At 54.1% G+C, this 25,606-nt stretch overlaps 1 protein-coding gene and 1 long non-coding RNA gene across 3 annotated transcripts in view; both read right to left on the reverse strand.

Annotated features, from left to right (window-relative positions):
• The window catches only part of SMOX (spermine oxidase), an 82,026-nt gene extending 70,245 nt beyond the window's left edge, over positions 1–11,781 (reverse strand). Inside the window, exon 1 of the mRNA XM_083833705.1 lies at positions 11,748–11,781. The gene's annotated coding sequence lies outside the window, so the exon portion shown is untranslated. The remainder of the gene's footprint in view (positions 1–11,747) is intronic.
• A 136-nt stretch (positions 11,782–11,917) lies between these two features.
• Positions 11,918–24,324, reverse strand: LOC310898499. 2 transcript variants are annotated; one of them, XR_014583345.1, is made up of 7 exons: positions 22,947–24,324; positions 18,404–18,506; positions 18,120–18,225; positions 14,448–14,600; positions 13,777–13,949; positions 13,159–13,272; positions 11,918–12,738 (listed from the first exon to the last, which is right to left on the reverse strand). It is a non-coding gene; the product is annotated as an uncharacterized lncRNA (long non-coding RNA). The 2 variants fall into 2 exon arrangements; XR_014583346.1 differs by lacking the exons at positions 11,918–12,738; positions 13,159–13,272; positions 13,777–13,949; positions 14,448–14,600 and having other exon boundaries at positions 17,682–18,225; positions 22,947–24,231.
• Between the last annotated feature and the right edge of the window lie 1,282 nt (positions 24,325–25,606).

The following is a 25,606-nucleotide window of genomic DNA, read 5'->3' on the forward strand; positions in this document are numbered from 1 at the left end:
CAAGGCCTCTGGTTGTTAATTAATTTTGATATTATATCCACCAACAGAGAGGAGAAACTCCCACGGTATACCACCACAGCATCCTCACAAGTCCTGGGACCTAAAAACTGTCGGTGGCCCTAACCTAACCCTCCCAGCATTTAGGCAGGAAAACGTGAGACTGTAAGAAAGGCCACCAACCTCCTTTCAACCTCGTGCCTCAGTTTTGGCCATGGCCAGGAGCGGGTGTCTAGAGGAGAGTATCAGAATACAGCCAACACTTCGCAATACTGCCCCAAAATACCCACTCAGCCTCCAACAATTTGTGGCTTCCAGACTTCCTGTGCCATGGAGAGTGTTTTCATACTTAATTACCCATAGTGAATTTTTCTTCCATGAATTTATCTAATTGCCTTACAAACCGCCGCAGATTTTCAACATCTGCAACATCCTGTTGCGAGGAGTTCCACAGCTTAATTATACCTTGGGAGAAACACCTCCTCTTGTTTGTTTTGAGTTTTGCTGGTTTCAGCTGCTGCCCTGTAATTCTTGTGCAGGCAGAGGTACATACTCTCCCTGCCCACCCTTCCCATACCACTGAGTGATTTATTCTCCTCTGCCATGGCCCTTCTCAGATGTCTCCCTTCCATCCTGATGAGTCCTCGTCTACTAAGTGACGGGTGGCCACTAAAGAGTTTTTTGAGCCTCCCGGTGTCCTCACCTGAGCCTTTTCCAACTTCACTTTCCTTCTGAGGCAAGCAAGCCACATTTCGGATGCTCCCTAAAAGAGACCAGGAGCAGCTGAGACCCCTTCCCACGAGGACATGCCTCCTCCATGAGTTCTTCCATGAATTCCTCCAGGGTGACGAAGGTCCAGGGTGCTGATAAAGGCATGCAGGGACCATCACCCGTGAACCTCTCCGCTCTCCCTCTCCACCTGTGCTACCCCAGGTGCTGGGCGAACCATTTCCAGCTCCCGAGCTGCTGAGGAAGCGATGGGGCAGGGCACAGCAAATCTCACACGAGCATATCACAGGCAAACATCCGTGCCTGCTGGTGTCTGCAAAGTCAGCAGAGAGAGGACCCTGCCCGGGATCGCCTTACAAACCCTGGCACACGAGGAAGCTCTGACAGCCCAGGCAGGAGGCGCTGGAAGCACTGCCGAGCAAATCAGGCTCCTTTTGATCCCAGCCCACGGCCCGGGGAGGTGGGAAGTGTAAGAGGATTTGTTGAGTATTTTCTGCCTCTGATCACAGAAATCACAGCCTCCCCGAGCTGGTGTGAGAGTTTCTTGCCTGTCCCTGCTTCTTTGTTGTGGTCAGAGCCCCCAGAGGGCTGGTCAGAGCACTGGACTGCGATGTGCTGGGGGCGTGCGAACACGGACAGCCCTTCTGATGAACACAGCTGAGCCTTGAAGAGGCTCAGGCTGAAGAACAAAACCTCCAGCAGATCCTGGCTGTGGGCAGCTGGTGCTGGCTGCCAGACCAGCCTTCCTGCCCTGCAAACATCCCTCTGTCTGTCTGCACCTCCATCCTGCACCTCCGTGTCCACTGCAGGCAGCTCTGCCTGCCTCCAGCGCCCCAGGGAACCAGGCACGTTTCTGCCAGTATCACAACTCCAGCAAAAGAGATGCTGAAATTAGAATCCATAACCCAGGCTCACTCAAACCCCGACCCAGGGCATGGCAAACCTCTGCCCTAAAGCCTAGCGCTCAGGTGTGCATGCTCAGAGACCATCAGCAGACACCGATGTGAACAAAACAGAAAGAAGAGAGGCGGTGTTGGCCTTCCCAACCACTTCATTTTGCAGCTATCACAGCACCGCGGTGTTTTAAGGAGTTACCTGAAGGAGAACAAGGATGTTTAAAGGAAATTCTGACCTCCTCTCTTTGAAGGGATGGTGTGGGATGGAGGCACACGTCTGGAAGCAGAGCATGAAGGCTGCAGGCACCGTGGGCTGAGGAGAAGCAGGGGACAGCTGCCCAGTACGGAGGCAGATCTCCATCAAAGTGATGAAGATGCCAAGGGCCATGGCTGAGCCCCACAACCATGGGGAGCAGAGGGAAGGGCACAGCACAGGGAGCATCAGCAATATTTTCAGGCGCAGCACCAACACCCAGGTCTGGCAGAAGAAGAAGCGCGTAAGCAAGGAGGGACAAGGTCGGGCAGAAGCAAGGAGGGACAAATTCACCATGTCGGCAGACACGGCACTGTCCTCAGGCTCGGAGAAACGGCACGAGGACAGCACAGGAGGAAGCGATTAGCCGTGCTGGGCACAACCCAAAATCCATGAGGACTTGTCAGACCCCGGCCAAGGTTTTAGCGAAGGCACGATCCGGGGCTTGGCACAGCGTGCACGCACAGAAGTGGCAATCGGACCGAGCCGGAGAGGAAACCGGAGCTGAAGGAGAGTTGTTTCAGATGGGAAAGATTAAAATTGTGTTCGGGCTGCGAGGAGGAGGAGAACCAGAAGCCGGTGGGAGGTTAAAACAAAGGGAGAGTCAAAGCAGGAGGGGGCACGGGGTGACGGAGCGGGGACAGGTCTGGCCGCGGCACTGCCGGGGCAGGAAGGGGGCTGCTGGAGGGGAAGGAAGAAATGTGCTGTGTGCCAAAGTCTCCTTGGAAGAGAACAGCGAGCTCCCGTGCAGAGCCAAAACGGGGGGAGGACGAACGAGGAAACCGGCTTTATCATCAGATATCCGCAGCAGGAGAGCTGGGGGGGCAAGGGGGTGCTGGGGGGACCTGCGGCCAGCCGCAGGGGGAGGCACCAAGGGCAGAGCTGATTTGGGGCCCCCAGGGACAGCCCGTACAGTGCCTTAGCCTGGGGCTGCTGGTGGTTGCATTTCTACGTCCCCCCTGAGAGAATCAGGAGATTGGCGTAGGGCACACAGCTGGGACGTTACTCTTGGCCCTGCCTAGACAGCTACCTGACCTCCTGGACTCCCACGTTTTTTTTCCTTTTTACCCCGAGGAGGTCCCCAAGGAGGAGAGCTGCCCCAGGAGGGCACCGTCCCCAAAGCCAGCTAGGGCATGGCCACCCTCTAGTGGCCACCACCCAGCTCACAGAGACTCCCCTTGTCGGTGCAGACGTGGGTAAGAGGTTAACCCAGGCACAAAGGAACCGCGGGGGAAAATCTGCGTTTGCAGCAACAGACTGCGTTGGCTCAGAGTGCAAGAGCTGACCTACTGTGCATTAAAAATGTGCCCCCCCCCTCCCCCCCAAGACAACTCCTGGCTTTCTAGACCACCCTCGTTTCCTCCCACGGCCACCTCTTGGAAGCCAACACGTGCTCACCCGGCTGTTCCTTAGGGGAATATCACTCCGTGCCTTTGCCTGCCTCACTGCCTTTCTCTGGACCTTTCTCTGCTCCAGAACCTCTGGGCTGTCTCCATGGCAGGGCTGGGCCAGCACACGGAGCATTGTGATATTCGCTTCTGTTCTTTATTCCAGCGTGAGAGTTCCTGGCGCCTTGATGGCTCTGGGGACAGCCCCCATGGCTGAGCTGGTGCCCGCTTTGCTCCTCTCGGCTAAAACCACCGCAGCCGTTGGGTTTGGCTTGGCCTCGTCTGGCCCCGGCCGCATGCATGTGTGTGATGAGACAGCCCAGGAGTGAAGGCGCCTGAGCAGGAAGGGCATGGAGAAAGGGGGTCAGCAGCAGGGTGGGGATGGAGAGGCTCAAACCACGCTGCCTCCTGCCTAACATCTGCGTGGGAAGGAGTCGATGAGCACGGTGACATCTCTGCTGCAATGACACAGGCCGGTGGCGAGGTCTCAAGGACATCAGCCAGGAGCTTGAAGAGATAACAGCAGGGCAGGGCAGGAAACAGCTCGGGCTCATGGAGGAGCCCAGGGACACGTGTGTGACCCCTTGTGTTCATCCTGCATCTGCTGTGAGCTTACGGCAACAAGGAGAGGCAGCTTTCTTATCCGAGGGGAGTGGAAAAAGCAGGAGAGGCCAATTCCTGTGTTATCCTTCCCTGGGAAAACCCCTCTGTATATCAGCTAGCTCCGCGCTGACGTTGGTGCCTCTGGCTTTTAGCACCAGAGACGATAACAGTGGAGCTCCAGCCAGCCAGGAGGGCAGCTCCCAGGGCAGGGCATCCCTGGGGACCTCAGCACGGCCAGCCCAGGGCTCCCCCTGCTCCCCAGTGGGCATGGGGATTGTCCCCAGTGTGACTGGGGCTGGTGCTGTCCTCCACCTCCTCACCAGGGGCTGATTTTCCCTGCTCACATCCCTGCTCACAAGCCTTTTGTCTTCTCCCTCATCAACCCGCAGGGCTGATGGAGCCGATTTGGGATCACGTGTTGCTTAGCAACATGCATTATCCCTGATAACAGCCAGGTTTACCCCGGCTGCTGAAGGGAACCCAAATGAAACGAGCCTCCCCCACCGCCAGCACGGAGAGCGCATCAATCACTGCCCTGCCTGCACACAGCCTACAAGAGGGGCACGTGGCGACGCTGGTCCTTCCACTCCATCACTTCCAAAGATTTTGTGTTGGGAGCGTGTCCTTATCACGGCAGGTGCCAAATCTCTACTCTGGTAGAAGTACTGGAGAGGTGGCTACCACCAAGCTCACCTGGAGAGGGGGTGAGTAAAGGTCTTGGGGCACAGTGCAGCTTCTGGGCTGCTTCCTTCTCACACGCTGCTCTGGGATGCTCACAGCCACCGCCTCCAGCACTGCATCACACAGGAAGCCATCACACGCCTAGGATGCTGCCTGACATCCTGCACTTGTTGCACTACAGGGAGCCAAAATTGCATTCGTGCATTGGCAGCTCCCGGGACGGCACAGATAGCCAAAGGGATCCAGCCTGGAAACGAGCTGGGAGATCATCTGTAGGGCAATGACAGCACAGATGTGCTCCCTGCACCAGGATGCTCCCTGCATCCTCTCTTTAAGGGCTTGGAGGGGTCAGTGTCTTTCTGAGTGAGCAGGAATGGGGCTCAGTTCACAGATCAAAACCCCACTAGCACCAGGTGTCTACCTGGAATGGGTCCTGTTTTCCACTGGGGACCTCCTTGGGCATCCTACCCACCTCTACAGAAAGCCATGGGTCTCCTGTGTGTCCTGTGTCAGCCTGGCAGGAGTCCTGGACACGGTGCCACAGCTCCCAAAAGGCCTGAAACATCTATATTGAGGCAACCAGATTTAGCCAAAGTTACCCAAAGGCCTGTTACAGTTCACGGAGATTTAACCAAGGGACCCTGAAGAGGTATTGACCCCTGCAGAAAGTGCCTGCCCGCGGTGAGATGAATTACCCTCCGGATGTTATTGCCTGTGCGGGCACTAGTCTTGATGTGGTTGTCAGATCATAGATGTCTTGGGTTATGTGATATATATATACATATATATATATATGTGCCTAGGACATCCTCGTGGGGATGTGGCACAGCCTCTGCGAGGACGGGGATGTGACCGCCGAAGCAGCGGATGGAGAGAGGGATGTGCCAGGCAGGAGACCCTGGGTATATATAAAACGGCACTGGAAACCTGCATTTAGGGAACTGAATCATTGCCTGAGTGTCTCTGCAAGCCCAGAAGTGTGTCCCTCCCATCAGAGAGCCCAAAAAGCTTGGGCTGTGCTTGCCCTGGACATTGGCACCCAAGATGCCAACTCAGCAGGTTTCTGAAAATGCCCGCCCCCTTCCCACAATAACGAGCTTCACCCACGGAGGAGAGGAACGATAACGGCTCTGTTCTGTGGCAGCCGCAACAAACAAAAGCGGTGTCAGAGCCCCTTCCAGCAAGGAGGCACGGGGTAACAGATTGCCCAAGAAAATGCAAGGAATTTCCTGGCATCGCCAGCCCTCCTGGTACGCTCCCAGCGCGCCAGTGAGAAATCTGAATCCCCGTGTTGTTGGCTAAGAGGGGACCTAAAATCCCATGTAAGCAGCGCCAGCACCAATTAGCCAAAATAACAAGCAGTGCTGTAAGTGGTGAAGCCTGGAAAAGGCAGCAGATCAAACGGAAACACGTTCAGAGGGCAGGAGTGGTTTTCCGAGGGACTTTCCTCGTGATGAGCCAGGGCGATGGAGAGGGGAAGGTACTGAAGTGGTGGCTGCGGGCTCCGAGCGGCTTTGTAGTGGAGAACAGAGGGGAAAAGCCACAGAGCTGGGAGAAACGGAGCTGTGGGTGATGGTAATAGCATCTCGCTGTGCAAGCATGCCTCTGAGTACATCGTCACAGGCTTTGGGGAAGGTGAAGTGAGTGTTGTAACCTCTGCTCCAACACATAAGAAGCACGAGGAGGACTGTGGATCACAACCTGGTGCTTTCTCCTTGACCCACCCATGAGGACGAGCTGCTTCTCATGGTGTCCTTTCGGCTAAAAATCAAAGGGTTTGTGGAGGTGCATCCAGGATTTCCTGAAGGTTGCCGCAAAATGTGGAGGAGGGCCCAAAGCCTCTCTTCCTGGGCAGAAAAGAGAAGGCAGGTGACACGTACAATCCCTTCCCTTTGCCTGCTGGGCCCTGTTTCTAATCTGACCCAAGGCTGTAAGGCAGACTACGAGCCTTGCCAGGCCTTGGAGCGCTGAACCAAGGAGCCACCACAGCCCAGAATGTGGCGATGTCCCCGGGTGACACCCCACTGAGAGGCCCCTGGCCCAAGGCAGCCGTGCCCTTGGAGGACAAGTCGGCACCCACAGCTGGGGGGAGCTCCCACACCAGCTTCTGCCCCGGACCCATGGTGGTCAACGTGGGATGGTTCAGATATAAATTTTCTGTGCTGACCCTGCTCTGGCTGGGGCCAAACGAGGATGCAGCCACTCGGGGCTAACGATCAGCTTGGCTTCCCCTTTTAAAAGGGAGCCCAAACCCTAATAGGAACTACAGGAGGAAGCTCAGCAGACCCCAGGCTGTCCTCCCACCCACATTTACCCAGGAAAATAGGGATGAGCGTGATGGGACGTGCCCTGGAAAACGCTGTGCTCGGCCTCTGTGGTTTCCTCCCACCTACAAGCGGTGGCCTCACTGCTCTTGGCACGGCTCGACCAGCCCTCGGATGAGAAGGGGCCTGTGTTTGGGCTGAAAGGCAGAAAGCCTGTGTGGGTTTCCCTTTCAGAGGCAGCTGAGAAAAGGGTTTGTTGCGACTCCCCGTCAGGCCAGAAGTGGGGAGGCCTGGATTCTGATCTCTGTGCTCGTTTGTGCCGGTTTCATCGCCCTGTTTACTCTTTAGCTGCTACGAGGGCTGAAGCAGCCCGGAGCTCTGCAGAGAGGCCCCGGCCAGGAGAGGCTGGGGGCTGTGATACATCTGTGAGGCCCAGTGAGCCCAAATTTCCACTCATCCCCTCCGAGACCCAACGCTGTCCCAGGCAGGACACCAACGCTATGGGAAGGGCCCCGGGACAAGGCCTCTGCCCTGGCCCAGTCCCTGATCTTGGCGGGATGTGAAGGGTCCCCTTGTACCCAAGGGTTTTTTCCAGCCCAAACGCAGCGAGAGGAAGAGGCAGGAGCACGGACAGGGCTGCAGCCGCTGGAGATCTCCCCGTTGTCCAAGACCTCTGCCCTCGGACAGCCACATCATCCCACAGCTCCCGTGTCCTCTTCAATTCCCCCAAGCATCCCGGCCGGCCTGGTGGTAAAGATACGTTCCTCCCAGCTCGGCCTGGCCTTCGTCTGCCTCCTCATCAGCTCCTCCTCAGGCCTGGCTGCAGTTTCCCACAGACCAGAGCTCTCCAGGCTCCGTAGCCGTAACTCGCTCTGCCTTGGAAGGAAACACGACATAGGGGAAGCACTCTTGTGCCATCAACATTTGCCTGGTAGGGAGGGCAGTACCATGGGAAGCCACAGCCACAGGTGCTGTGCCACCACTGTGTGACAGAAGATAGGCACAAAAGAGGGGCTGTCCTCAGCCCTGCGTTGTCTTCTACATCCCTAAAGTATTGGCCATGAGCTGACCCCACAAGGTGGCCATCCTGGCATGGAAACACCCACAGACAGTGAGCAATTTGGGACTGAGCCACCTCCGAGCTCATTCCCGGTACTTTGCATTCCCCCAACCCAGCCAGACACCGCTGGGGAGATCACCTTTATTTCTGCTGTTGAAGTATATCAGGTTTTTTGACATATATATAGTGACTTATTCTGGCTTCAAAGCCTGTTCTGGGAGCTCCAGAAAGGCTCCGAGTGACGCTGATGTGATGGCCTTGTCTTGAGGTAATGCAGCACAAAGGAAGGAGGAGAGCAAAAAGGAGGAGGATAAGGATAAATATTATTTAATGAATATTAATAGTAGGCAGAACCTCAGACCTCGGTTAGTCTGTGAATTCAAATACAAAGCTCTCAGAAAGGCTTGAAGGGATTTTTTTTGCCTCTTAATCTCACAGGTGCCAATTAATTAGAGGAGCCAGCCTGAGATGCAAGACGCCAGATACGAAGCAGGATAACCCAAACCGGTGTGTATGAAAGAACCCTTATTTATGAATCATTCCGAATGAACACAGAGGTCCCAATTAAGGCCAGACCTTGCAGGGGGAAGCGCGGATCTAAGATTTGGCTTCTCTGGAGCTACGAGCACGTGAATTGCAGCAGCTTGGCACCCTCACTGCTGCACGTGTGCTGCATCAACGTGCTTCGTGCAGCTGGGCGTTAGGGACACACAGCCATCAGTCTATCAGACATCCCTGGGGACACATTATTCTTCCTGCCCCTGGATATCCGACCTCAGCACGGCTCGGCTCCAGCCCGGGGAACGTCCTGGCCCTCACTCCGCAGTCACCGGGGTTGACAGCAGGACAGAGCCTCCCGCTCCGTGCCGGGGACGGAGGTGACCCCATTGTGCTCCTCGCCCTCAAGTCCCCTTGGAGAGGACTTGGCACCGTGCTGCACGGGCTCCTTGCTCCCTGCAGTGCCTCACGTCAGCTGTGCAACCCAGAAAGGCGTGCAGGGAGACGTTCCCAGAGGCATGGAGGCCTCTGACCGGGCTCAGGCTCTCCCGACTCTCTCTGGAGCTCACGTACACCCCGATGAAGCACAAATGCATCAGAAAATGTGGGTGAAAGGAGAGGGACCCCAGGTGCACCTCTCCTCAGGATGCTGGTGCCCAACCTTTCCAGGAGACCGGGGACTTGGCACCGCCGGGGAAGGCTTAGAGACGTGCTGGATGAAGCCCAGAGCACAGAGGCTTTCACAGCACCTCGGAGAGATCTCAGTCCCATCTGCCCTAGAGCCATAATTTGCAAGGATAACCAGCGTCAAATCCCATTTGAACGCTGAGTGCTGCGAGAAGAGATGTCATTATAGCAAGAGGAGGATGCTCCTGCCTCCCTCTCCCCTCCTCGCAGCCCCCGCCATGCAAAATCCCCCAATTCCCAGCAGCTTTCTGCCTTAGGAGAGATGGAGGAGGGGGAAGGGAACAAAATGTCAACCCGAGCCTCGTGCATTTTCACCCATCGGAAAGCAATTTCCCATGATTACACAGCTTTCTATTCTGGTCTGCAATTGCAAGTTTATTAGTTAAGAGCACACCAGTAACTTTGAATTGTGACTGCATTAGGAGAAGCACTCAAGTCTCATCATCATCTGAAGGAGACACTTAAGGCAGCATCCCCAGCAGTTATATCCTGTGATGGATCTCTGCCTGTGGCACGGCCTAATGAGCTCACGGGGGGAACGGGGAGAGGAGAGGGGAAGAGAAGGATGCAGCTTCCAGGACCAAAAGCCGCCCCAGGGCAGTAAATCACACCTGTCCTTTAGGGAGCAGGTTCGCAAGGTATCGATCTGCTTTCCCTGTCAAAACCCCAAAAAGGGAATCGAGTTCAAGCAAATGAAAAGCCCTCTCTGAAAGTGCAGGAATTGCAAAGGGAGATGTGCAGGAAGCACAGCATGGGCTTTCATAAGCTGCCTCGCCAAAGCAAAATCCATCCTGGGTGCCTCTGCCAAACGACAGGTCTCCTCCCTGGACAAGCAGTTATCCTCTTTTCACAGCTATGGGCAGTGATAACACAAAGGGAAAGCAAGGCCAGATGTAGACCCACATCCTTAAGTACCTGAAGTCCCTTGTCTGCATGGCCATTCATCCAAAGGACATAAACCTCAAGAGACTATCACTGACTGATGTATTAAAATTCACTAAGATCACCCAAATTTATAGCAGAATCAGGGGACTGCATTCTTTTTTTTTTTTTCCTTTCCCTGAGCCACAGACATCTTTCTAAGCTGTGGAACAATCCTTCCACCTTGTAATTCAAAATAAGCAATTAAACCCCCAGAATAAAATTAAATTTAAAAAAACAAAGCAAATTTCAATGCTGTGAAATTAAGACTACTGCCAACATCAGCTTTCTGAGAAGGAGAGCAATAATCCTGAAAAGATTTTGCTTGCAAAGGAGAGAAGCACCTTCGGGTGTAATGCTTTTTCAGATGAAGAAACCCCAGCCCAATCTAGAGGAGCTGAGGCAGCCCTCTCCCTGAGCAGCCAAAATGCCCCTTTCTAGGAAATCCAGCAGATTTGGGCATGATTTCCTGGAGGATTCAGCCTCCCAGGAGAGCTGAAACTTCACCCAGACCTGCAGAGCCGTACCAGACAGAAATAAGAACACCTCCTGCATCAGACATTTCCCCTCCGCGTCCCTTTGTGAGGCTCAGCAGCTCCAGGCAAGGGCACCACGCAGGACCCGACCCGGCGCACGGCAGCAGGGCACAAATCCTGCTCAGCCCCGAAGTGCTCTGCGAAAATAGAATATCTTTTAAGAGCTGCTTTTCAAGCATCCACCGGCCGACCAGCTCCCTCTGCTGCTGCTTCTTCCGACCTGACCCAAAGCACCATTTCCAGAGATGCGAGGCCACCACGAGCAGCTGAGGAGTTCAGCCCAGCAGTTTTATGGCAGAGCGCTGCCTTCGGGACTCAGGGGTCAGCTGCCTGCCCGCGGGATGCCTGCTGATACGCTAACATGCTATAGGATATTTTAAACATCTTAAAAATCTGTACATATCCCATATATCTGTGGGAGACCCACCACTGGTTGGGGCCAGGCAGGTCCTAGGGCATCACCAACAGCCTTTGGCTGCTGGCCTGGTCTGAGCCCCACTGTCCTTGTCAATAAGCTTTCCACTGACTTGGGAGGCTCTTGCTTCACTGGCCAGATTTCTGCCCTTTGCTTTCAAAGAATAGAAATAAAGTAAAAGAATGCCAAGACCAAACAATTTTTTTTTAATACATCCCCAAGCGCGAGAAGAGCATCTGGCATCTCCTTCGCTGGTGTATCCCTGCTCTCCCTAGGCTCACATCCCTGGGCTCAAGCACGGTGAGAAGTCACCCCAGGTGACAACGTAACCTGTGCCCGTTGCAGGAGGAGCTACCACCTGCCATAGCAATGATAATCCTACAGCCACCGCTATTCCCCACAAGACCCAAGCCCCGTGGCATGTTTATCAGTGTGTGTGACGCAGCATGGAGGGGTGAAACAGCCTCCACCTACAATTCACACCTGGGGAAACTGAGGCATGCATTAGCTTGGAAAAGCCTGTGGTTGCACAAAAAATCAGTATACAGAAGTGTGTGCCCCATCCTTGAGGATGGAGCTGCCGTGGCGGAGTGCGAGGTGTGTTCAGAAGTGAGCAAGGGGAGGCCAGGAGGTCCCAGCTGGGGCAGACAGCCAGGAGGGGAGGCAGGGGATCATGCAAGGGCTTGAACTCAGCCCTTAATTTGTCTGCAGGGACCGTCAGTGATGTTTCCAACCACCCGGCGGTCCTGCTGGTGAGGGGGAGCTGCAGGGGTGCCCACCCTCCAGCAACACGAGGGGCCACCAACTCGCTTCACCCACCTGACGTGGCCGCATTCAGCTCCTCTCCTGCCTGTGTCTGGGCTGGACCCGATAAGCTGGGGCTGTTTGAAGCGGTGACCGGCAGCACAGCTTATCTCAGAAGTTTTCTTTTGATAGGGTGTCCGCCCTGAAAGGAAAATAGCCGGCATCCTGTTTTAGAGCCGCGCCGTGCCACTGCGGCTGGGCAGAGGGCTGGGAGCGGGACAGCAAAGCCCTGGCTCCGGGCCGGTGGAGAAATGTTGTACCCAACACGACCAGGATCCATCTCCCCGAGCCTCTGCAGCCGCCACCAGGTCCTGCATGTCCCGTGTCGTGTCTACCAGCCTCGCGCAGGTGTCTCAGAGCAGTGGGATAACGCCTGTGCATAGGCCCCAACATTTTTAGGGCCCTGAGGAGGCCCAACAGAGGTCCTGAGGACATCAGCACCACCCACAGCCACCTCCAGGGCCCATTTAATTCCTAACTGGTGGCCAAAGGCTATGTTTTGGGCCACATTTGAAGCCACATCAGTTTGGGTGAGAGGGAAGCAGGAGAAGACGGGTAAGGAGACAACAGACCTGTCTGCACGCACACCGTCAGGGCCCCTGGGGACTCCAGCTCGAGGAAATTTCTGCCGGGATGTTGGTTTCATCCCCAAGCAGCTGGAAGCCAGAATTACTTGCTGAGCTGACGAAACACCAGCAGGAGATGTGCGGTTGTGCTGAACAAGGAGCGCAGCCCCAGGAGGGAAGGAGGCTGCACCCCCCTCTGCAGGGCCACCTCCTCCTGCCCGCTGTCCTTCTGGCCAGCCCAGCAAACGGGCTGGGAAGATAGATCCCAAATTCCTCTGCTGGCACCCCAGACAGGCGAACATCTGCTCTGCAGCTCCGAGAGCCCCTGCCCGTCCAGGTCTGCCAAACCTGGCCCCATCCATGAATAACCAGAAGGATTCACATGGCGAAGGCAGGTGGCTCCAGCAGCCGCGTGCTGCAGGCACCGCACACGTTTCACCCTGCGTGGAACGAGATACCATGACCGGATGGGTATTTCCATCCCTGATCCCTCCAGGGATGTTCTGCAGCCCCCACCTCCTCCTCCCTGTCCCCAGCTGGAGCACCACTCAGGGCAGCGGCAGACTTGCTTCAGAGGGTATTCAAGCTCCATTGGGGAAGATTCCTGCAGAGGACACTGAATGGGAAAGGAAGAATGCCTGCAGCACGGGCAAAACCACCAGGGACCTGCCTACAGGAAAGGTTTCTGGTCGTGGATAGGGCAAAAAGACCCAGAGGAGCAGAGTCAGGGAGGTGAAGGAAAAGCAATGCCACCTCTTTGGTATTCCACAGCTGCAGTCAGTAGGTGTAAGGAGGAGCCAATTTTAAGATGCTCCCTCCTAGCCTGAGGCCTGTCAGCTGCTGGGTGCGACTGATCTCACCTGCAGCATGCAGCTACTGGCTTCTTTATCTTTTTCTTCCTCTGGAAACCGCTATGGCAGAGATTAATGTCGTGAAGCACAAGATCCTGCTCCACGCCAGCGCTTGGAGAGCCACTGCGGGAAGAGGAAGGCCTGGGTGAGCACACCCAGCCCCTGCTTGTTCCTGGATCTCGTCCTAGCTGCACTTCACCCCATTGATGTTTCAGCAAAGCCTGCCCGAAACGGCAGCAACAAGTCGGCATGGCTTATCTGCTGGCTCTGGAGTGGAACCATCTGGTGATGTCAGCCCAACAACCCTGGCAGTAGCTCGAGAGGTGCCATAAATCACCGACAACAAGTTAATCACTTGAGCTACTAGCTAAGGAGACAAGGAATACATTGCTCTAAAACAAAGAGAGATTTGACAGTGACAAAATACGGTATTCCCCCTCGTTGCTTTCTGCTGTCGACAGGAGAGCAACCCTAAAAGGGGTTTGCTGTGAAATCGCTGCTCCCCTCCTGGCGATCTCCCCCATCGCCCGCGGGGAGACTAAAGCAGCTCTTAATGTAACTCGAAAACAAAGATCTTGTGTCACCGGGGTGTCTGGGAGGAAGACTTCGTAAAAAGAAAAAACTCACCTCCTCCTTGATAGTGTCAGCTGGCAGCCTCGTGTCAACTTTCACCCAGGGATATGGAAATGCTGTAAAACAGCAGGATGCTGAGCCTCCCGCTGCCCCGGCGCTCCTGTAGGCACGTGGAGCTCTCCCTCTTCCGAGGTAATACAATGGGAGGCTTCTTTTCCAAGTACATACTTGTATACACACCAAAAAAAAAAAAAAAAATCTATTGAATTCGCCGTGCTTTCCTCCTCCTGCCTCACTGAGCTGACAAAGGGTTTGCCACCTGGAAAGATTTTTGAGAGCATTTTTGGAAAACACCAGATTTTGTGCTGGAGAACTAAAGGATTGCTTTGCTGTCACACCGACACACGTAATGCTCTCCATCCACGTAAAATGGATGGTATTTAAAAGACGTGTGGCCATGGAGCTTAGGGACATGGTTTAGTGGTAGATCTGGCAGTGCTAGGTTGGACTTGACAATCTTAGAGGTCTGTTCCAGCCTAAGTGTTTCTATAATTCTAAAACACACAGCAGTCCTTCTGCCCCCACCCCAAAACCTCAGCTATAAACTCCTCCAAGAAACCATTGTCAGTGAGCCATCCCCTCCCACCTCCCCATATCACGCTGGATTTGAGGGACCTGCTCCATTTCTCCCCAGTCTCTTCTTTCACAAGCTAAGGAGCCCTGACCTCTTAACCACTCCTCTCAGAAGGTTTTTGATGTCTTCATGGGGATCTGAGATGGCTGTGAACCTGTAGGAGATCCATGTCCTCCTGGGCCAGCAAGCAGAGGACAGGCAGGACATCCCATATCGCATCTAATAGCACTCAGCCCTTAGGCAGCTGAAATGAGTCAAAAGAAAGCTTATCCAAGGCACCACAAGGGAGCTGCAGCCAACAGAGCCTAATTCCCCCCCCCCAAAAAAAAGCCAGGGATTCAGCAAGGCAGGGCAGGACACACATCTCATTCCTGGTGGTGGTGCTCTTACCAAGAAGGGTTTGGGTGGGATGGGTATCATCAGGTGAAACCAGAGGAAGGTGGGGGGAGGACATCGGGCACCAGATCATCTTGCAGGCGAGGTGATTTTCCTCCCCAGGCACGCACAGCACTGAATTATTGCCTTAGAGCTGCGTGAGGAAACCTAGATGAATCCCTCATCACAAGTCTCATCCTCTCCTGAAGATCATGCTTTGAAAGCAAGGTAAAATCAAGGACCCCCTGGCTTGGTGTAGGAGGGCTGCTGCACCTCTCTGCAGGCAGCAAGCTCACAAAAAGGGCAGCAGCAGACAGACAGATGGACAGGAGGACCTTGTCACTCCCACAAGCACCAGGCTGCAGAAAGCCAAAGAAAACCCATCACTGGGAGGACATTTATCCTCGTTCTGAACTGTTTGTGAGTTTTATTTCCATGTTTTTCCCTGATTAGCAGCAGATGCGCAGAACGTGCCTGAAGTCAGAGCCGGAGGGGACCGGCGTTCCCTGTTCCCAGCTCTTGGCCGGAATCACGGTCAAGGGGGTGAGTCTGAAATGAAAAGCTTTCGTCGTGTGAACTTTCCAGAGGAAGCCAGTTTTCTCCTGGAAAGAACAGAAAGCGTGTGTGGCAGGAGCGAGAGGCTCCTCGGGGGCTGCCTGTGCAGGAAGGAAGATGGTTTGATTTATTCTAGGTGTGAAGCTGGGCCAGGGACGCTTGCCAGGTGTTTGTACGGGTTGTGCTTCGTCACTGGGCTGTGTTACTGGTGGGAACTTTGCTCCGCTTCCCAAAACCAGCCTCTTTGCACCCAGAGCCAGGAGGAGGAGGAGGAGCGGGGACAGCCAGCAGCAAGTGCACAACCATGCAGCCAAAACCAAGCATCCAAAACCAAGCGCCCAGCTCATCACGATGAATTTCCCATGCAAGGAAGACCAAAAGCAGCACCTGCAGCGAGGCTGGGAGAACCCAGAGCTGCAGCAGCTCAAGGCATGGGGGTGACCAGCCTTTGTCACGGCCACAGTGCAACAACTTGCCGCATACGTGGCCACTTCCCATCGGCTTTTGTGCCTCTGGGCGGCAGGGAATCGGGCCGGGGAGCAGCCTTCCCCCTCCGCAGGAACTGCAAGGTGCTGAGATAGCCTGGCAGCAGGCTTAAAACAAACAAAGGGAAGTGCTTTTTCACACCACTCACGAATAGACGGGGGAAACTCGCTGCCAACAAGCCTGGCCACATTATGGCCAGTGGAAGCAGTGGGAAACCAGGCGTTTTGTTCTGGCACCCAGCTGGCTCAATACTTGTGCTTCCCTGAATGCAGGGGGCTTTCCTTCCCCTCCCAGGGTGCAAAGACACAGCTTTTGCTGCTTTTCACTCTTCCACTTCCCTTTCCAGCATCTTTTCACACAGGTCTCAGAGGCAGGGACCCACTAGCATCGCCCCCTCCCTCCACTCGTGTTGCTTTCTCACCTCGTCCTCTCTCTCCTGTGTGCTGTAAAAGAGAGGATGGAGGGTGTCATTCCTCACCTGCTTTCCTCCAACCCCTCTAAATCTTCTTTGCACCCCATTTCTGTTCTTCTGCCTCCCTCTCCCTTGAAGTTTTTTTCCCCTTCCCCGCACCCACATCTATTCTGTGGAAGGCAACTCACCCAAGACCCAGCTCGACCACCTTGTGCACATCCCCACCACATCACCCAGGGCTGGTTCTCCTCTGCTCCTCCTGTGGCTTTCCTGGGACCAGGAGACAGCACCATTTATGATTCAGATCCATTTGGGATGCTTGAATTGATGTTCTTTAAGGGTTTGGACAGAGCTAAGGTGCTGCAAAGGGGCATGTGCTGGTGTGGGGACTCTGAGCATGAGACCTGGGATTTGGAGGGCTGGAGGAGACCACCAAGGGCAGACCAGTTGCATCCACGTGACCTGAAATCAGGGAGAGGAGCCTCTGGAGAAAACTATCCCCAGAATCACGCTCCTGTAGAGGACATACTGATTTTTTCCAAAATTGAAGGTGTTCAAGTTCTACTTTGCCGCTTTAGGCTGCACACCACTGCAGCCTTCAGCTCTTTGGCACCACATCCTCCCTTTTAGCCTCTTACCAGACCTTGTGCTTTCCCTGCCTTTTCCTCCCGACATCACCAAGAGGCAGCCACACGCTCTACTCAAACAAAGAGTGAGTTGTACACCAGGATCTCAGCCTCAACAAACAGAATCTTGCTCGAGCCAGGGGTAACATCACCTTAAAGGACATCCCAAGAGGTCAGAAGTGCAGAGCCAGGCTTCGAGAGGCGATGCAGACAGAGCAGGAGCCTCTTGACTTTGTTCCAGACCAAGCACGCCCCTTTCCTTGGGACAGGACCAACTTGCCAGGCACACACACAACATCCTGCATTTCCCTGACACCTGCACCCAGCAGGGCCCTCGGGGCAATTTGTGGGCAGTCTTCAGCTCTGAGTGTTCCTGGTTTCACAGCCCCAAATCCGACCTTTATTGTCACGAGAAGGATGTTGTGGTGAGCACTGTCGCTTCCAGTCACTGCTGGGAAGCGGGCCTTGAACCAGCACTCACATTCCCCGGAATATTAAGCCATCTATTGCTTTTTAGGACTTTTATCAACAATCCTTCCTTGGAAGGCCAGGAAGAGACCTGCATTAACAGAAACATGAGCAACCAGACCCACCTGCTTGGATCCTAATGTCTCTTTCCAAGGCTTTTGTTCCAGGAGGACACGACCCTGAGCTTCACCCTGTTGAACAAGCAGGCTGCTTTGCCTTTCTGCAGGGCTTTTCTTACCCTTTTATCCTGAACTGGAAAACCAATCTCATTGTGCTGCATTTCCTCTCAGCACCTCCAAACACATCACAAGGAGGAAACTTCTCACCTGGTGGGGTTACATCAGGTCCAACAAAAAGGTGACCCCACCAGGCGAGAAGCTTCATCAGGTCCAGCTCCATCACCTCATTCTGCACTACCCGCCTTTCCAAAAGGATTACTGCTCGCACCTGAAGCCACGTCCTGGAGGCACTGCAGTACCTGGTGGCTTCAGGACGCTCGACCGGGACCTCCAGCCCATGCATTGGATGCTGCCTTATGTCACGGGGCTGCTGGCAGTGCAGGCAAACCGCACGGGAGAAGAGCTGCTGAAGAACCCATCCCAAAGGCCTCGTCATCGGGACAGGCAGCAACGAAGCTCCAGCTCCACGGGAAAGCACCTGGCAGCCCTCTCCTGCTCTGGAGGCCTCTCCCCGGAGAAGGGGGGAGATGAAAGCAGCCAGGTGCAAGGCAGGCAGCTGCAAAGGGCACCCGAGCCCGTCCTTGCATGTGCAGGGTGCCATGATCCTGGAGCGGAGTCAGGGCGGTGCGACCTGCTCCAAAAGCACCCAGGTAATCACATACCTGCCTGGCTCATCAGTTGGGTAATCTTGGGTGACCCTCGGATGCCTACCGTGCTCCCAGGAGTCCTCACCACCCAGTGTGGGCTCTGATCCGTAGAAGTGGGCACCTACACCAAGAAAAGGAGAGGCAGGAGGAGCTGGCTTTGGAAATCAGTCAAGGAGCGCCTCCCTTCTAATCGCAAGGCTGTGTTTTCCCAAGGAGATCTCATCATTATGAGAGATGATCTCTGTGAAGCCTCACGGGGGTCCCGCATCCCACCTCACCCCCAAACCCGAGCTCCTGACCGAGCGCCGCTTCCGACAGGATCTGCCTGAGCACGCCGCGGTACGTGGCTCGGGGTGGCGGCTGGTGTTTTGTAGGAATTAACCTCAAACACAGGCACAAAGTCTGAAAGAAAAGAAAATGAAAGATTAAATATCAAAGCTAAACCCACTAGAAATAGAACCCTGAAGGGACAAAATCCCCAGCCTCAAAGTAGCTTACGCATCTCAAGTTCCCGGTGGTTTGTTTTGTGGTGGGTTTTTTTGTGTGTCTTTTTTTTGACTAGCCTTAGCTAAATCCTGCCCAGCTTCTCTCCCAGACACAGCATTTCCAAAGCACATCGCTTCCTTCCCGCAAAAGCCTTGCCCCCACACTACTGATCCTTCACCACATCTACCGAGCGTGCTTTCCTCCAGGACCACCCTCCCCAGCAGCCCCCGACTACATCCCCATGGTGCATCTCCGCTTTCTTCCCAGCATTGGTCCCAAATGGCTGGAGCCCCTGGGATCTCCCCCATCTGAAACACTCCCTTCTTCAACTTCCCAAACCCCTTGGATTGTCACTGGCTCACCCAAGCCCCGCCAGGGATGCCATCACCAAAGGGGTTTCCAAAAGCCATCACTCTACCCAGCACAAATCTAGATAAGACTGAGACACCTCTGTGCATTTCTCCAGCTCACCGCTCTTGAGTTTCTTGTGGGTTTAGGGCCGAGCTTCCCCCCAGGTCTCCAGGAGACCTACACACAGCTCCTCCATCCTGACATAGGTAGGGGTGAGCCTTGCCCTCCTCTCAACCCCGTGCATCTGTGTTTGCCATCCTGCAACCCCTCATCAGAGGCAGGATTCCGATGGCACATTAAGACACCAAAATGTGCCCATCTCGATGCTGGGCTGTGGAGGGAGAGGTGTCTCCAATGCCACCAGATGTCCATTTTCAGGCCACCAAAGACAATCTGGGTGTCAGCTCTCCCATGGCAGCCAGCAGGTTCTCCCTCAGATTTGCCGCTCAGGCACGGATCCTGTGCCAGCGCTGGGAATGAGCCACATCACGTTTACCCAAACTGCATTACCGCTCATCCAACATCAATGCTCCCCGCGCCAGGTGTGGGAACATCTCCCATCTCACCCAGGGGACTTCCCAGGCTCACTTCACAGGGAAAGCAAACACCCCAGGTTTAAGACGGGTTCTGCAGACTGGTGGGGGTAGGCAACGAAACCCCAGCGCGAGACGGATCTCATGCCATACGCAGACCCCCCAGATCACGCCAAGGCTCAGACACTCCGAGGACAGACTCCCCCCACAGAAACCCTTCACATCCCTAATCCCTTTAGGCTTTGCTGTGCCATGGCAGACCAAAGACAGAGCAACAGGTCTCCAAGAGCTCAGGGACCACTTGAATTGGTGTTTCTGAGGATCTTCCTTCTCATGGGAAGTCTCCAGTGCCCTTTTTCAGGGCCTGAAATGAACCAGAGAAAGGAGCGAGGAGTCCAAGTCTGTCTCCTGCCTTGGATCCCTGGTTCAGGACTTACAAGGCAGATCCAGACCCAGCACTCAGCGCCAAGACTTATTGTGGGCTTTGTGATGGTTTTATAGCTCCTCTCCATCACAGATAAACTCACAGACAGGAGAGAAAAATGAAAACCACCTGTGAAAATGCCTAAAAATGCTCCATCTGCCTAAAAAAGCAGCAGTCAGGTGACAATTAAGGAACAAAATCTGGAGTAACATCCCATGGCTTTCTCCCCCACTTCCAGAGCAGGCAGGGAGCCAGCCAGAAGGGCAGCAGTTAAATGCCAGCCTGTATCCCTGAGAAAGTTGGGATGGTGACAGCTGCTCAGGCCAGGAGGATGTTGCAGATGTGCTCTGGAATTAACGCCCCACGTGCAGGTGTGGGCATCACTCGGCAGAGCCTTGCTCCATACCCAATGCAAAATCCACGTGCCCTGCCAGCACAGCTCATCCGAAGGAAATCATTTGGGGATTAAGTGGGCGTGCGTGCAGCAGGAAGGCATGAGCAAGCAAGCAGGGGATAAAGGCACTGCCAGCGAGGAGAGCCCTGCAGCCTCCTCCCACCTGGCGGGGAGATGCAAAGCTCACGCAAAAGGAATTGATAAGGAAAAAAAAAGACCAATTGCATTTTAAGAACTCTAAAAAGAAATGAAAAGAAATCCAACAAGACAGTTTGAGTTTGAAACTCGTGTCCCAACACCAAACATTGCTTGCAGCAGTGAGCCAGCTTTGTGCAAGGGGAAGCAGACAGCTCTGCAGACAGCAGGAGACACGGCGGCCCCTGACTTCCACCTCGTACCTTTCTTTTTACAGCACAGGGAATTTCCAGAGATGAAGAGATCTGTGTTTTGTTTGGTAATTATCCCCTGCTAGCTGCTTCCCTTTATCTCTGCTTTTATTTTGACATATTCACTGTGCTCTTTTGATCTCCTACTTCGCAGTGACACCCTGGGTAATGACTTCCAGCGAAGGATTAAATATTTTGACGTCTCCACAAGCAGCATCTGCTGTCACCCCTTCAGCCTCATATGATCCAGAACACTTTCCATGCTGGGACACCTGTGTCAGGTTTGTGTTTCACCTTCATTATGTTATTCATACCCAGTAACATCAGCATTAGGAGAAAATGAAGGCGCTGATGTCAAACTTTAAGGTGATGGCAGCTGCCTCGATCAGGAGAGCTCCCCATCCTCACCCTGGGTCCCGGCACACAGAAGAGCTCATGCTCATCCCCACCAGACCTTGTTTTGCTCAACGCAAGGACAAAGCAGCTCTGGGACCAAATCTGAACCCTATAATAAGAAATCGGAGTCTGCAGCTCTCCTGGGGGTCAGGGGGCAGTGCCCTGCACAAGGCAGGGAAGAGAAGGACTGCTGCTTTCCTCGTTAGAGCCACTGCGTGTCGTCAGCAAATACTGCAGCCATCTCTGCTGCCAGGCTACTAAATCACCTCAACTAGGAGGAGGAGGAGGAAGGGATCGCTCGCTCACACATTCTTTATTTCCTAGATGCCCACGCTGGCAGGGAAACCTGCGTCATGAGATCACACGGCGCTGCCAGCAACAGCAGGACTTCAAGCTCTGCCTGAAGAGGACGGCCAGCAGTCACCCAGGGCAGCAAGGAGTAAACAAAAATAAATCTAAATAACCTCTTTGGTGCACACAAAAAAATACAGAAAAGCCCACATATGATGGGGAAAAAATGAAGAAATGTGCTCTTCCAGATTGTGCCATCACACACCCAAAGAACAACACGAACGTTAGCATGGGCAACCTGGCATCCCCCAGGTTTTGGGGTCTTGGCTGAGCGATCCTTACTGCCTCGGGGCAATTTAGGAATATATAAAAAATATCCACAGTGATACTTAGCAGGGGAGAGGGGGGGAAGGTTTCTGCAGGCTTGGACTGTGGGACATGAGCTGATGCCAGCTAGTGACAGAGGTGGAGGGAAAACTCCCATGGATGAGACATTTCAAGGCTTTCAGCAAGCGGGACAACATGATCGAGTGAAGCCATCCTTACACATAGCTCCAAAAAGCATTTTGCATTGTAGACAAAAATAGAGAGACCACCACATCCATCCTAAAAGCCAGTTACCATACTGCCCTCAAGCCCCAGGGTTTGCTGTCAGCCCAGTTACAGAAGCTTAACCTCCCAGTGCTCATAACCAACAACCACAGCGTGAACAGCGTGCTGCTTTCAGGAGCTCAACCCCAAAATTCATTCCAGGGCAGGCTTCCATGGCAAGCCCTGAGCTGAAACCGGCGTCCTGGAAAACCCCAGGGCACCCGCAAGCTGTGCCAAGGCCGGCTGATGACAGGAACGTGGCCCCGGTTCAGTTTTGGGTGGCAACTTGCCAAGGCGCCGTGCTTCTGATCCCACCCCACAGGGCGAGGAGCTCGTCCTCTGGCCAGCCTCCCTCGGCTGCTCTCCCATTTCAGGACCCCGTGGGCCACACAGCTGTCGGCTGGTCATAGAGCAGGGCAGATGGACGTTACCATTTGGGATGCAGAAAATAAAAAGCCTTAATAGGGTCTTGGGAAGGCGCAAGATCCAGACATGGCCAGGTCAGAGGGGTCTCAGCCCAGGGAACAAGACACCGGGGGGGGGTCTGTCCCTTCCACTACATCCCCAACATGCCACACAGCCAGCCCAAGCCAACCTTCAGCAATCAGAGCATGGGGTCTCAGGGGAGAGAAGAAGACAACGTGCCACCAAAACAGATCCCCAGCACCGCTGGGGACATCCCCCCATGGTGACAGGGAGCAAGGCAACGGCAACATAGCAAAGGGCAGCAGTTGTGATGTGAGACTAGATGAGAAAAGATGCTAGAAGTTAACAGGTCTGGAGGCCACACACATCTCACTGGGGGACCAGCTTGGAGTTCCAGCTGGAGACAGCCTTGGCAGGCTGGAATATCTCCGTCCAGGTGCTCAGGCTTTTAGAGATGCCTTAGGTCTGCCTTCCCCCTTCACCAGTAAAGCTCTACCCTGTCCTAGCCAGCACACTGTGGAAATCTAGGGTGCTCTCAAACATCTCAAGCAGCAGCATGCCTACCTTGGGACATCCAGACTTGACCTGTTGATCCTTCCAACCATAAGCATCTCAGTCCAGGAATTGAATCCCATACTTTGTTCCTGCATGCACGCTCAGAGATGTTAGCATAAACAAGGACCAGGAGATGCCGCAGGAATCACTCTGTTGGTCACTCTGGTTTGGCATATATTCAGGAGACAAAAACCAAACCTCAAAGCAGAAAGCAAGGAGCTGATGGACTAACTAAAGACCAACACTCTTCCAAAAACACCTCAAACATAGTCTGAAGGCCCCAGGCTGAGTTTAAATAGTGCTCCTGGGTCCATGGGTGGGGTGGAGGCCCCAGGTGGAGCTGTTCAGGGCTGTTAAGGCTTATTATTGCCCTCGGAGCCCTGACACCAAGGATGTTTCAGATGACACAGATGCTTATCTGAGGACAGTTAAAGGGAGCAGGATTAAAACTATTTATGCAGCCACATGAGCTGAAAGTTTCAGCAAAAGTAATTCAGCTGTGAAGGCAATGCAAATCCCAAATGGGCCAGCAGAATCAATTCATATTACAAATGCTTGAATATCTTGTCTTCAGATGTTGAAAACACACTCCTTCCTTTCTCTTGCTGTCCTCCCTTATTCTAGGGGTGGCTTTGTTTCAGGGTTGCCCTCTTCTAGCCCCAGTGCTGGCACGGTGTCTGCTCAGTGAAGCATTTGAGACCCTCGGGCAAGCAGTGCCGTGGTGCTCCGGGAGATGCACGCAAATCGCAAGCCTGCGTCATCTTTCTATCACCCTTTGAAGTGTGGAAATCATCTGATGAGTGGGTAATGCAACTGGAAGTTAAGGAGCTTAGCAATCCTGACATTTATGTTCAAAAGGGCCTGGTTTTACTGCAGCCCAGCAGGGAAACCATTCTGCTGTGACGCCAACCGATTGCTTTGGGGACATTTTCTCTCCTGAACATGAATACCCATGAGCAAACAAAAGCATGTGTCTGAAGGGGAAAGAGTCCCACCCAAGGAAGGAAGGCAGTCTTCTTTTTATGCGTTTACACTAAAAACTGATTCTAAATTCAGCTTTAGGAAAGGTCAGTTCCCATGCCAGCATCAGCGTGTCCACACAAAGGTTCACGGGTTGTGACCTCACCACCAAGGGACTGGTCAGCCCTTCAGAGGACCTTGGCCGTACAAGACGGCAATGAAGACCTTATAATGAGCAGAAATCTCTTTACGGATTCACAAAGCGAATGCTGTGCCAGTGTGAGCTGCCCCAGAAGCCTGAGTTGTGCCTCCAAGGACACAGGCGCTGGGAAGAGACAGAACCAACCCCAGCTCCTCCTCACCTAACCCTGTTTGGACCTGTAAGCTGGCAAACAATTATCTTAGGGACTCAGAAAGCCAGTGAAAGACTGTGCAAGGAATGAAGCGGCATGTTCCCAGCTCACCTCTGGCCAGGCTGACTTCTGCCACCATCCACTGCTAAGAAGAGGTTATTTGAGGAGCAACATGACAGGTTTCTCCTAGGTTTCATGGCTAGGTTTCTCCCCTGGCACGGGTTAATGTTTTGCTCAGTCTTGCAGACTCCCATGGAGTAATTGCTAGATGTGTAGACCTGACCTGAAGCCCACTGGGGCACATGGGGTCTCTGGTTCCCATGGTCAGTGGGTGGGATATAGAGGGAAGGAGGAAGCGGCTCCCTTTGGATGCTGGAGATGGTCCTCCAGGTCTTCTCTGCCAAAATGTGGAAAAGGTGGGAGCAGGACCCACCCCACAGAGACACAGCCAGCCCGTCTGAGCCACGCCGCAGGCATTTCCCACTGTTCTGCAGACTGCGCCTGCTGCCTGGCAGCGATACACACGACCCCCCCTGCAGCCCCGGCTCCAGCTAACGGTAATGTGAGCGGGGAATCCCTCTGCTTTCAGATCTCCTGCCCACTGTTGCAAGCCCTGGGCGAAGCTGGCTCACTGCAGGCTGTGGAGCGCCTGCCAGCAGCCCAAGCAAACAGAAACAGCATCAGCCAGGGTTGCCCTTGGCAAACCCAGGCCCTGCAGTTCAGGCTGTTTCTGTAAGCCCTGGCTCACGCGGGACCTGTGAAGAAGGAGCAGCAGAAGGACCTGCGGTGCTTCTGCTAGAAGGGCTTTATTTGTGGAGGGTGCTTGGGACCGACCTGGCTGGTAGCCCGCCAGGACTCTAGATCACTCCCTTGCCACAGGTAGAAATCAGAAAGGTAGCAAGAAGGTGGTCACTTTGGAGGGTGGGAGAGAGAGGAAGCCTTACACAGAGAAGACAACCAAGAAGACGGCAAAACTTCCCTTCTTGTGAAGCCTCACCACCCCGCCTCTCTGAGAACATCTACAACCTGGACCTGGACATTGAGGGAAGGAAGGCTGCCCACCTCAAATTATCATGGTGCCCGGGCCCAGCCCTGCCCACGTGCTGGGGGGAAAACAAATTCAGCTCTCAGGTGCTAGAGGATCTAGCTAAGCAAGAACTTTATGTGAAAGAAGACAAGCAAAGAACAAGTAAATCAGGTGGTGCTGAGTACTTTGCAGCATGAGCTGATCCTAGCCCCTCTGATGACTGCATCTTGGCCAGTGGCTCTGTCCCACCAACTTTTTAGTGAAGGCTTCTACAGCACACGGTCACTGCAAGCTGTCTGCTGACAGGAGGCTCCGTAGACTCCCCTGCT

This window comes from Anser anser (genome assembly GCF_964211835.1).
Source record: "Anser anser genome assembly, chromosome: 4".
Taxonomy (NCBI): domain Eukaryota; kingdom Metazoa; phylum Chordata; class Aves; order Anseriformes; family Anatidae; genus Anser; species Anser anser.